Source organism: Diceros bicornis, chromosome 16 (assembly GCF_020826845.1).
Source record: "Diceros bicornis minor isolate mBicDic1 chromosome 16, mDicBic1.mat.cur, whole genome shotgun sequence".
NCBI lineage: Eukaryota > Metazoa > Chordata > Mammalia > Perissodactyla > Rhinocerotidae > Diceros > Diceros bicornis.
The window spans coordinates 24,779,937-24,793,825 of record NC_080755.1 but is presented as its reverse complement, the minus strand read 5'-3'; positions in this window follow the sequence as shown (position 1 = coordinate 24,793,825).

Below are 13,889 nucleotides of genomic sequence, written 5' to 3'. Positions count from 1 at the left end.
TATACATGACTAAAATGGTGACATTGCTTCTGTATAACCCAAATCCCAAAGACATAACATGTTACAGATTTATTGGGAAACATGCCTGGTCTTTGTAGGATATTTTTATAGGTAACTGCTAAAATGACAAAGAGAGAAAAAAGGAGATAGATTTATCGCTGTGCCATATGTATCAAAGTAAGGTATTTTATTATATTTTAGAAGGACTAAATATGAATAGAAATTCATTATTAGAAAGAAATAATTAGTCAACTGTACCAAGTCATCTAGAAGCTCAATTAGCAAGTTAAAATATATGGCAAACAATCTGACTTACAAGTAAAGAGAATATAGTTTATGTTAAAAGAGAAGTGATTTGCAACTTATTTCAATAATGGATTTACAGTTATACTTCATTATTTAAGGTATGGAAATTATTTCCCCTTTTCAACATTAAAAAAACAACTTTCTTAGAAATTTTTAAAATAAAATTTGCAGATTTCTTTATCAATATTTTTCTTCTCTATTCAGGTTCATGTTAAATATTTAGGATTGAAGATTAGAGGTGGTATAGGGAAAACGGAGCAAACTGTCGTTAAATACTTAGATTGAAAGAGCAATCTTTGAAAGTGAGGCCAAAGTTTAGCTTTAGCACCTTCATTATCCACTTCATATGAAGTTTTTCTACATTCTCTGGATCTTGGTTCCATAATATTTTTTTGTACTTTTCCTATCAAACCTTGCTTTCATAAATGATCTCAAATTTATTATTGGCAAGGTCTTAAGAGCCAGTGAAAGTTCCAGGTGAAATTAATTATAATTTAACATGAATGAAAACCTTAAACTAATTGGATAAAATTCTAATAGTGAAATTATTCACGGAAAATAGCAGACATATTGAGGGTCCCAGGGAAAGTACTGGTGTATCTGCTAGACCACTTATAAGAGGTCTTTCTTGATGATGCAGATAAAATATGATGGTGATCTATCCCAGTATGTAATGCATACAGATGAAACACAGAATATGCTATAATTTGATTGCTGTATAACATTACTCAACAGTGGTAGAAAATAAACCGTGTTTTATAATTCAGTGAACATTTATTGAATAACTAATACATGCAAGAAAATAGGTTAGAGGAAAATATATAGGATATAGACTATACTCAAAAACACTAAAAATTCCTAGTAAGGGAAAATATCTTGATAAAGTATTATATTCACAAGAATGTTACAAGAATTCCAATACAAGAATGTTATTGGAATGCATAAGAGGGAGAAAAAAGTTATTAGTAGGCTATCGAGGAAGGCTGAATAGAGGCAGTGAGTAGAAGCTGGAAGTGGAACAAAATCCGATTTCTAAACAGCAATAACCCTAATCAAATTTTTGCAACATGACCAAAAAGGAAATGATTGTTCTGCATACTCAAAATAAGACTTGCACTTGTGTTTATTATCAACAAAGCACAAACTTTTGAGAGAGTCATTGGAAGCCAGAATATATGGGTGGCTCGGTGGATGATTTAGTATTATAAAAAATGATGTAACTTGAATTAAATAAATAGTATTAGGAAACTGGGGAGGCAAGAAGATCTATATTGTTTCAATATAAAGATATTCCAAGGAATCATGGCATTGTGAGTAATAGCAGCATTGCTACCTTTTCCCCATGTCAAGACAGGGACAGATGAAATTAGCTAGAAACAGCACATTTGAAAATAACGAACATGAAGAGATATTTTCTGGACACTACAAAGAATCTTCATATGCACTGATTAGACAATAAGTAAATTTATAACTATCTCTTCTGTACTAATTATTTCTAAATCTTCATCAATAAGTCACTATCACCCACACATAGACAGAGGACCCTGCAAATACTTCTGGTGAAGTCTCAGCTTTTTCACAAGTCTAACGTCAACAAAAAATAATTATATGACAGAATAAGACCCGACATTTCTGAGTGAACATAATGCGCCAGACACTGTTCTAAGCATTTTACCTAGAACGTCGCATTGTAAATTCTTAGAGCAACACTATAAATAAATTGTTCCTATTATCATTATCCCCTTTTGACAATTAAGGGAATTGAGGGCACTGAGGTTTCTAGAATTCACTACAAAACTGTTCTGTACTTCAGGTGCCAGAACAATTTTGTGCAACATATAGAGATTGGCAGATCTGCCCCTCCTCGTCAGCTCTGCAGCATCCTTTTTCACCTGGTTCCAAAACTTCTCTCCTTGGATTTACGGTCTCACAAAGTGTCCCTTGACCAATACTCCTTCCCACGCTCACCAATGTCTTGTAAAAATAAATAGCAATCTCAGCTTCTGACCCTTGTGCTTCTAAACAGAAGATTTCAAACTCAGGTGAAGAGAACACATTTTTAAAACTCATACTCAGCAAAAAGCCTCCACGCATACCAGTAATGGAAACAGTGAAGTGTCAATTACTGTGATACCCCTGAACTCTGGCCTAGCTAGGCATAAAAGCATGTTATCTTTGTCTAATCTGCAACACTTGCATATCTAGATACCTTCGGAAGGGTAATAAGAAGCATTTTACATAGGAAAGAATGACTTATTAGATCAAGTGTGTCTATAAATATTTAGTTTTGCACTGATTGACTTTTTTAAAAAATTTGCATTTGCCAGTAGATTATTTATCATTTTGTAGCTTCAGAGAGCAAAAAATCTATCACTTAACTAAGAGCAAGTACACCAATATACTTCCAGTTACCATTTTATTAAATAGAAAATGTTCAAAGGAGAATTAAATGAATCATATAGGATAAAGCTCACACCTCAACATAAATTCTTTAAATAGAATTCATCAAGTGATATGTAGAGGGATAAAGCTGATTATGGGGAGAACATTAATTGATACGTCAACAAATAAATGGTTCAAAAGCATTTCGGAAATAAAATCTACTAGATAAATATTCACTATTAATACATATTTTATTTCATATTGTGTACTATAGTTGCAGGTTCCTAGCATTCACCCTTGAGTTGCCATAGAATTACAAAACAATCACTTGGTTATTTTTGAGAAAACAAATTGCAACCACAAATGGGAAAGAATAGTCAAATCTGTTATTTACTGACACATGGCTTTAAAAATCGAAATAGATTAACTCTTACAATTTTCAGCAGGCTTCATTTTGGTCACACACTGAATTTTCTAGATAAAAAGCATTTGAATAGAAATCTTGATGTTCAATATTATACTTAAACTAAAAGGGCATATAACCTTGAATTTTCACAATGGGTATCATATCACAAACTCTATTATAACAACTGATGTCATATTTCCCTTGCTTTCTGATCTTTTTACTAATGCTTCATGAAGAAACTATCAATAAGCACACTGATAAAGCTCAACTCAGGAAAAAATGGTTTTGGGTTGAAAAAATGAAACGTTGTGACAACAGGATGTATTAGTAACCTTTTCTCACCTGTGCCATTATTTATTTTTGTAACAGTACCCTTGAGCTTCAGTATTGCATTATGGTCGAAGTGGCAAACATAGTTCAGATGTACATGAATATGCTACATTTCAGTACATTCAGTTTCTGTTATTTAACCGCTTTTGCTTGGTCCAGTTCAGATCCATGATATAACAACTATCATTTTGTCAAATGTTATTCACATGAAGGACAAACTTCCTCACCTCCCTTCTTTGAATTTCCCTACTCTAGCCTATTTGGATAATGATTACTAATACGATGAGCACTGCTATTCTTCCTACTACCACCACCACTACTGTTTCTATTTTCCTTGGATGATTAATTTCCATTTGTAAAGTGCATCACACGCATTTTAATGTTTAGTTATCACAGCAACTCAGTTAAACAGGCAAATAATTATACTATCTCTTTACTGAAGAAGAAAAAAAAGGTGAGGCAGAAACAGTAAACGTAATTTTCTTACTCAAGATCACACAGTTCAATTCAACTAAAATACATAGATGTTTCAGAAACTGTGCTAAGGGGCTGGCCCGGTGGCATAGTGGTTAAGTTCCCACACTCAGCTTCAGCCTGTGGTTGGCGGTTCGGATCCCAGGCGTGGACCTACACACTGCTTGTCAGGCCATGCTGTGGCGGCGTCCCAAATAAAAAGTAGAGGAAGATGGGCATGGATGTTAGCCCAGGGCCGATCTTCCTCAGCAAAAAGAGGAGGATTGGCAACAGATGTTAGCTCAGGCTAATCTTCCTCACAAAAAAAAAAAAAGAAAGAAAAGAAACTGTGCTAATCATTGACAAGGAAATGATTTCTATACAATTTAGTAAACAGTAGATCAGAAATATGCACAGGGTACTGGAGGAAGAACACTCAGTGTCTGCAAATCCAGAACTGCCCTATATCTTCTCTTATTTAGACTTTCTTGCAATATACCATGTAGCCTCTCCACTCATAAAGACATTCATAAGCTGATGAACTGGGCTTTCTTTAAAGAAAGAGAGCACATCAATGGTAAATGCACTGGACAAGAGAGTTTGGAGACCTAGAGTCTGGTCTAACTCTGCACTGGGTGATATTGGGCAGATTGTTCCCTATGCTTCTTTGGACCTGTTCCCTCATCTGTAATGCCAAGGCTCCGACTGAGGCAGTAACTTGCAGTTTAGAATTCTGATCATCTCTGGACCTCCCCCCTGCATCCCACCGCTGATGTCGCACCTGGAACTTATGCCGTGAGCGTACAGTAAATAAGGAAGCTGAAGTCACCCACTACTTATCTATCAAAGCCCTCCTCAGAGGGCTGGACCCTGTTGCCTGGTCTTGGAAGAGCTTCCATGGCTCTTCCCTCGCTCTTCACCTTCCTCTCCCATATTTATCCAGGAGTGACACTGAACAAGAATAAAGGGTTCCAATACTCCTCCAACAACTCCTGCAATGCTCCTCCAACACAGCTGGAGGAAGTCGTTTTAGCACATAAGCTTAGGAATGGATGTTCCCACAGACTTCCTGCCCTAGGACAGCTTTATGATTGAAGCTTTACGGATTGCAGCGAAGAGAGCACTTGATATGGGAAAAGGTTGGTTTATATACATAAAGGTATATATAGGTGTATAGATAACAAAGGTGAATTTGTTATCTAAATATAAGATTACCTCCACTATCGCTAGGAACCAGATCTTTGCTCCATCCCACTCTCTTGAAGAAAGTAAAGCTCTACCTATAGCAGGAATATATATATTTAATTCTCTGTTCATGCCCTCATATATAAAAGCAGATTAGGCTGGGTTTATGATAGTATTTCTTCTAGCATCAGCATTCCGGGAATTCATTTGGTATAAGAGCATTCCTTATATTATATGAAATGAGAACTTATGCCATGTGTATAGTGATGTTTCTTTTATATCTCCATTTAGGTAGCCATTCATTTTATTTACTTTTCATGTTTTATTGCTTCACATTTTATTTTGGTGCTGGGCTTGAGCCTACTGAGATGATGTTTGCTGATATTCATCTCATTTTTTTCTCTTCATGTTTCTCCTCCCTTGGGCCCAGCTGAAAAAACTCTATCTATAGACTTTCCCCAAATCATCTAACATTTCTGCTTCATCTTCTAAAATATGGCTGTTATTACTCTTCTGCTCTGTGTGTTGTTTCTACTTTAAAATTGGATTGGTGAGAGCATGCCTGAGGCAATGAAAGACAATTATTTCTCTTATGTTCTACTCACGGTGATTTTTTTTCAGAAATTCCTTTTATGAAGACAGGAACCCCTAGCATTTTAAGTGTGACAAAGGCCATGGTGAAATTGTCACCGACATGATTTCAACATAGGGACTACTAAACATCTTTGAGAGAAAAATGCTGACAGAGTCACCATTATGGGCTAGAACTTGAAACTGGAATATATGTTTCCAGTGTTACAACCACATGAAGCAGATATTAGCCAAGACATCTGAAGTGCCTGCAAGGATAAGGTCATAACACTCACTTTTATATGCACAAGCCCACTTACTCTATGACTTGTTGGGATCCTCCAGACCCTATTGATTTGGGGGTACCTTGGCCATCTAGTTTAGCAGCCTGTGTCTGTGTATTGCTAGAGAAAAGATGGTTGCTCACCCTTAAGTTAAAAAAAAATCAGACTCCAGGGCATATCTTTCCCAGATTTAACAACAACAATCACCACCAAATGTATTAGGCATAGAATAAAAATAATCTGAGTTTAAATCCTAGTTTATTGTGAGTTTAGGCAACTTTCTAAACTTCTCCAAAGTACAAATTCCTCCACTTTGAATTAGAGAAAATGAATACTTATGTAAGCAAGGATTTTAAAATAATGAAACAAGATAATACATGAAAATACAAGTCACAGTCCCTAGCATATATTCATTTAACAAACATTTTTAAATAACATTTTAATGACAAATGTTCATTTAACAAACATTTTATGACTCTCATTATACAGATGAGAAAGACTAGGAGAGAGTTGAGGTAACTGAGGTCTCAGAGCTAATGAATGGGATATCGTGATTCAAAGCCAGGCAGCAGAGCTCAGACTCCATACTCTTGACCTCCACTTTCAGTGGGGAGACGTAATCCCTGTCTATATCTTTGGATTCCATTCCTACTCTTGACAGGAACCAAAAGTTTCCAATCATGCCATAGTCCTCATAAAAAATTTAGTATAAACCATGAACACTTTTCTACTACAACCTCAAATTCTTCTATAATGCATAACTCCCAACAGATTTCTAGGATGCTGATTTTCTCTCATTCTTCTCTAGAACAGCCAAAGCAGTTTAACAGTTCTCTAAGTGGCCCCCAAGATTTTTTCCTGTGATAGTGAAAATGGCTTCAATTTGACGTCAGGTACTTGTGAACCACTTATACCATTTCAGAGCAACCACAATGGACCATGGAAGAACTTACTTAGTCAAAACCTGTTAACTTCTCTTTGATATGGGATTTTGGTGTTTCACAGAACTTATGAGGCCAGGAGTTCTAATAGGCTTTACTTGTACTTCTGAGAAGATTCTATAACTCTGTGAGGATCTGTTTACACATTTTTGTTCTGTCTGTTTTTTCTCGCCAAGGAAAGGAAAATAAAGAGCAAGGAGAAAAATAGGAAAGAGGGTGGTTGGTTAATCAGTACTTAGTGATGGGAGAGAGGAAGGTGGGGACATGTAGGTCTTATAGCTTATTTTTAAATTTATACAAATTGGCATTTTGGTAAAAATTAGGAGAACATTAGCCCTATTTTATTCTTTCTGATGAACACTAAAGCCTATGCCTTGGCATTATAAGACATCATGACATAGTTTCAATGATTACCACAAAATTGTAATATCAAAAATATACAGCCACTTAATATCTATCAAAAATCTCAAAAAGAGGCAAAAATCAGCTTATCCATTCTTTTACATAAGCTATGATGACTCTGGATTTATTCAATCTGTAAATTAGAATATTTAGAAGACATTATATTCTTTCAACACTTCCCTCAAAACCCACTCCCATTTTCTTTTATAAAATTGTAATTTGTCTTGTGGCCATCGGCCTATAGCAAGAGGTGATATTGGAATAAGTCCTCTAACACTTGTCACTGAGATTATTTGTGAGAATGCATTAGAGACTGTTAATTGTTTTATTGAACAGAGTTGTGTTTCACCAGGACTATCATTGCATTTAATTTCATGAAAAGAAAAGACATCTTACAACTATTTTTTAAGTGTTTGTCGCAATAAAACCTAAAGCCAAATCCTCTATGAAATGTATAAGGCATTATCATCATGATCATATTTAATATTTGTTGAACATTTATTGTACTCTAGACACAGGTTTAAATGTTTTGGGGAATTTTGTAATTTGTCTTTTACACCATCCCTGTGAAGCAAGCACTGGTGTTATCAATTTATATTTGAGAACTCCAAAGCTTAGAGAGTTAAAGTAATCCCCCTAAATCAGGTAAATTTTTAAGCAGGAGTTCAAACCTAATTTAGTCTAACTCAAAATTTATGCTCTTACCCACGTTATAATACTTTGCCTTGTATACATTTTTTTTCTAGTAAATTCACTCATACCTTCCTTCCTCCATTTTTTATTTGTTCTCTTTATCACCTAATTCAAATATGTTATCTTGCTGAATTATATTTTTTCTCTGTTTACATATGCATAAATCCATATGCTTATATTTCTACATAGCACTAAATCTAAGCAGACACAAAGCAGAATACAAATCAATAATATATAGGAAATGGGAAACTGTGATTAATGGGGGGGTTTATAGAGGAACAACAAATCAATAAGGAAAAAACCAAACATACAATCTCAAAACATCCCTTGCTATACAGAAGAACTAAAACATAATTTAAATTGCAGGATTATATTTCCAAAAAAATGTTACTCAACTTCTTAAACCACTGCCAAAATGATCAGATGTTGACATCCAACAAGGTATTTGTATGGTCACTAGGATATTTCCTGGTCAATTAAATCATGGGTTTTTGCCAGTCACAAGACCTTAATTTACCTAATTTCACAAAGTCTATCTTTAGTTTCCTTCTCAATTTTGTATGAATGAAATATTTCAATTTTCATGATAGGAATTAACATGTAGTTAAATGAGAGTGACTACATTAAATGTTTAACGAATTGTGTTTCTACTGAAACAAAAACTCAAATAAAACCCTTGCTATTGAGACAACATTATATTTCCCTTTTGTTTAAGCTTTTGGCCTTAAAATATGTTTCTTTGATGAAGTTTACTCAATTATTCTTTTTTTTCCCAATAACGCTGAGGAAAAAAGCCTTCACCTTGATTAAAAGTACACTATTATTTTTTTTTAGAATTTCAACAGCTGCTCATAAAATTATGTAAGCAGATTTTTGTAGGGTGATCCATAATTCTATATTGTTTTCCCTGAATACATTTCATTTATGAACACCATAAGACGTGAGCTATTTGAACCAAATTCATAGCTAGAAGTGGCAAATTTCATCTAATTAGGAACAAGAGAGATATTAACCTTTGCGACTTAAGATTTTGCTTACAGATTAAAAGCATAGCTGAAGATAAATGAAGCAGCAGTAGCAGGGGGATGAGATACATGAATTTACAAATGGCTGGTGAATGGTTTGCCTTTCTGGAGTACATTATTTAGTTAACTTTTAAGATAGCATCTGTTGTCCTGGTAACCTTTTAAAAGATCTAATCAGAGCATCTCACAAATGTAGGGAGGATGCTGAGAGAACAGGTTTTTGGCTTCCCAGTTCATATCCTGACGGGAGCTTTGTTCATCTGAGCTATGAAAGGACGACAGAATGTGTACACAGCAAAATGGGGAAAGGAAGCTGATGTGAATATCTGGAGCTCATTTGAATGCAATTTTTGTCCCTTCATTAATATTTAATTTACTTAATAAAATTATGTAGTAAAATTGTCTGTACAAAATTAGAGAAATCTAACATTATTAGTGGAAAATTGAGGGGAAATGGTTCTTAAAACACTCATTTATTGAAGGTTCACAAGGATTGGGCTTTGTTTTTAGTCTTGTCTGTATATTATTTCATTTAATCTTTCAAGAACTCTACATAGTAGGTACTAATATGATGCCCACTTTTCAAATGAGAAAACACTGGCATAATGTTCAGAAATAATATAACTAGTAAGGCATAGAATAGGGATCCCACTCTGGCAGTGTGACTCTTAACTACTAGGCAATGCATCCCCTTAGGCTCTGCATTGTTTTAAATAATGATGCTCTCTTTGCTATCCACATACATTCAACCTCCCCTTGGAATTATCATTACAGCTTCATATTACCAAGACATTCTTAACTTCAATATAAGATTTGGTAATTAGGTGATTTGCTAAAGAGTAAATCACAAGGTTAACTGACACATGAACAGACAATCATACTTACTGTTAATCAGAAAAAAAGTGAATTATAGAAAAAGAGAGGGAAAGAGAGAGAGAGAATCAGAGAGAGTGCACACTTTACACTTGTTTGAAAAAAATTAGAAAAATGGATAATCCTATTTGTGGGAATGTTGATATATACAAACATTCATATACTTATCAGGAATGTCAACAGTCATTTTAACAAGCAATATGGCGACAGTCATGCTAAAAATAAAATAATCTCATATCCTTTGTCAAGCAATTCCATCATATATATATATATGTAATGCGTATATATATATATATACACATATATACACGTATATATATGTATATTTTCCCCACATAGATCTATGAAGGGCTATGCACAAGAATGTTCCCTGCAATGATGTTTGTGGTAAGGATTTAGAGTATGGTAGGAATCCAGGTATCCATCGCTGGGAAGGATACTAGGTAAAATGTAGAGGATGGACATCAAAGCGTACAATGAAGTTTAAATTAATTGACTAGACAAAAATTTAGCCACATAGATTGAACTTAAAAAACATAAGTCTGAATGAAATAAAAAAGAAACAATGAGATATATTACAAATTACCTTAATGTGTGTTAACAACACATATATTAACAAACACATTTCACATGAACAAATCAAATCTAACTAAATGGTTGTCAGTAGGACGAGAGATGATAGGAGAATTATATGGGAATAAAATCAAATTAATAGTCAGGAGAGTGACCAAGTCGGTGCTTATGATGATATTGTGCTAAGAATTGAGGACTATGATTAACTTAATCCTCTGGACTGTGGTCTAACTGGACTGGGCAGCTAGGGTGAAAAGGTGGGAATATTTATCTCTTATTCAACAATCTCCCTTACATTCACATGTTCTAACATGCTGTAGTAGGCTATTGATTCTGGGCAAGTCTATATTCATCATAACTAACTGACTGAAGGAAAACACCCTTTCTCTCTTTGGAGTTGGTAAGAGAAGATTTTTTTTTATACATTCACATGAATTTGGATTGTTGTGGTCTATATTATTTGAAACTCCAGATTGGTTTTACTTCACTAGGCAGATGGTGTCTTTGTATGGGACTACCTGTTGGGCAGAACACAAGTGAGTTTCTGAGTCAAGATACGTAAATACTTTATCTCCTTAGGGGATCCATCTTTTTCCTTCTGTTTATACTGTTTGTTAATGATCTGCCTACTAGCTGGTTTGGCATGAACATATTTCTTCATGCAGGCAACCATATTGTTTCATAACAGATTGTGTGACATTTTCAAGATAAATTCCAACAGGGCACTTTTGGATCTTTGGAATGAGCCTTTATATTCTAAATGGAAGTTACTATAATTATGCTTTTCTTTTAATGAGTTTTGAAAAGGGCTTCCCCCTACCTACTCTGCTCTTTTGGAAAACAGCCCATTAAAAACATAACAATTGTTGGTTAAAGACATTTAACTTCTTACCTTTGGTGTATGACCATGATTTGAGATAATCACACACTTTTGGAGTATAAGGAGATATTAATTAAACTTAAAAAATACATTGCCACATCCTCTAATTCAACTGTCCAGAGTCAATTATTCTATATCAATATAAAAGATGTACCATTTTTCATAAGTCTAAAAATTTCTTCATCTTTATAGACAGACCAGAAGTGTAACAAAAAGCAAATTTTTACTGTTGTTGAACCTGATTCTCATTATTTTTTCTTACCTACCTTAACTTCTGTTGGTTCTAATCACTGTTTTTTTTGCTCATGATAGACAATCTAGAATAGATTTTCTTTCTTCTGCCTTCGTTTTCACTGTTTTTCTCAACTCCACACCAGCTATTGACCAGGATAGCTTCAATCTGATCAATATCATCATAGTCTTCTTCTTGCCTTCCAAAATTTTGAATAGATATTTTCCTCTTGGAATCACAAACTTCTTATCTTTATCTTCTTTTGGTTCCCCCACACTTGTTTAAAGGGTTGCTGAATTATTCTACATTATTCTATCCATTAGTCCACTTTTGACTATACTTCATATCTCATCTAGATTGGGGCCACATCATTATACATGAAAACTATGGGAACTCTTGCCATTTTTTGTCATGTGTTACTGAACTAGTCTCCAATATAGAATCCCTTCTATCATTCACATTACTGTTTACACACACACACACACAAAGAGAGAGAGAATATGTTTTATACACACACATTAAAATATTCATTTTTTCTAAGTATATATGTTCAATGAATAATTTGAAAATGCAGACAGTTAAAGGAGATTTTTCTAAATTCCAAATCCAACCGCACAAACATAACAACTAATAACATTTTTAATGTTTTTATTTTTGATATTAGAGTCTGTTTTTTCCCACAGTGTACAGAAAAGGCATCAAAATGTACTAATAGACAATTATATTTTAAAAGAAAATTTAATTAACCTAAATGAGTCTAATAGATACACCTGTATGTATTAGGAATGTTGTTGAGGCTGATAAAATCTGAGCAAACTAAGTTATCACGATCATTTTTGTTTACACAGGTTGATTGGAATATCCCAAAAGTCCTGTCAACCTTGCTACATTCTATCAGGCCTAATGCTTACTGAAAGCAATCTATGAGTTTATTTTAAAATTAAGTTCTAATAAGCTCACTGAATTGAAGGGGGCATGAAGTAACCAGAACATTTTCATATTTGCTTTGGAATATGTTCTTGTGCTTTTATTTGAATTAAAAATTTTTTGAGTGTGCTTATATGCTATTATGTGCTAGAATTGACAATTCATTTTACATGAATTGTGCTTTTTCTTAAAATAGCAATCCATCTATTGCATTCCTTCCTCATCCAAACCTCTCAAAACTCCCTCATTCCCAACTATTTCCTAAAATTCTGTGAAGAAATAGTTTTCCTATTGATAGAAAGCTTGGTTGCTTTTTTTGGCGAGGAAGATTAGCCCTGAGCTAACATCTGTTGCCAATCCTCTTCCTTTTGCTGAGGAAGATTGGTGCTGGGCCAACATCTGTGCTTATCTTCCTTTACTTTGTATCTGAGACGCCTGCCACAGCATGGCTTGATAAATGGTGCATAGGTCTGTGCCTGGGATCTGAACCCGTGAACCCGGGGCTGTAGAAGCAGAACGCGCGAACTTAACCACTATGCCACCAGACTGGCCCCTTGATTGCTTTTTAAATATAAATTTTATTTGCATTCTTTATCCCTTACACAAACACGGCAAATTTTCATAGGGGAAAATGGCAAGCCATGAAATTGTGACCTGTTACAATGTTACACTTTCTATCTTCATTTCCTGAGTGATGTTCAGTAATCCTCTTACTCAACTCTATTGAGCTTCCCATAGTGCTTATTTCCAAAAGCCATGCTGTCTTAAAACTCAAAATCTTATCTACCTTTGCCATTCTTAGAAATAAAAACTCTGTTCACTGAAGGCTGAAGTCAATTTTACCTTCCTCTTCCTAACATATCTATCTATCATCTATCTATCTATCTATCTATCTATCTATCTATCTATCTATCTATCTATCTATCTTTCCATCCTTTCTTCATTTGCCTAGAAAAAGCAAAGTATGTCTGGTCCTCCCCAATCTGCCTCCAATCTGCCTCTTCCACAAAGATCCTTGTGGTGGAAGAAGATCAAGTATGTCTCTGAGAAATATAGGTGGCCAGGACAAGATGTGAAATAAGGCTGAAAGCCCAGGAGCACTCTGAAGTAAAGCCAAATGGAAGTCTGAAATATATTTTATGGTAAATGGGAGGGAGAGCTTTGGCTTCTTTGCCTTGTTTATAGTGGGAAATTTTAAGAACCATGAGACTTGACTCTTGCTACTAGAGCCACATCCTTCTCCTTTATTGATTTTCTCTTGACTGGTATGATTAGGTCTCTATCTACACTCTTCCTTGTATCATTTCTATCACCTAATTATCCTGTTATAGGAAAACCTTTGTTTCTCTCTTGAATGCAATACTCTATCTCCACAGCATGTAAGCATAATTGTCTACATCTGTAGCTTGCAAAAATTCATTTGACAC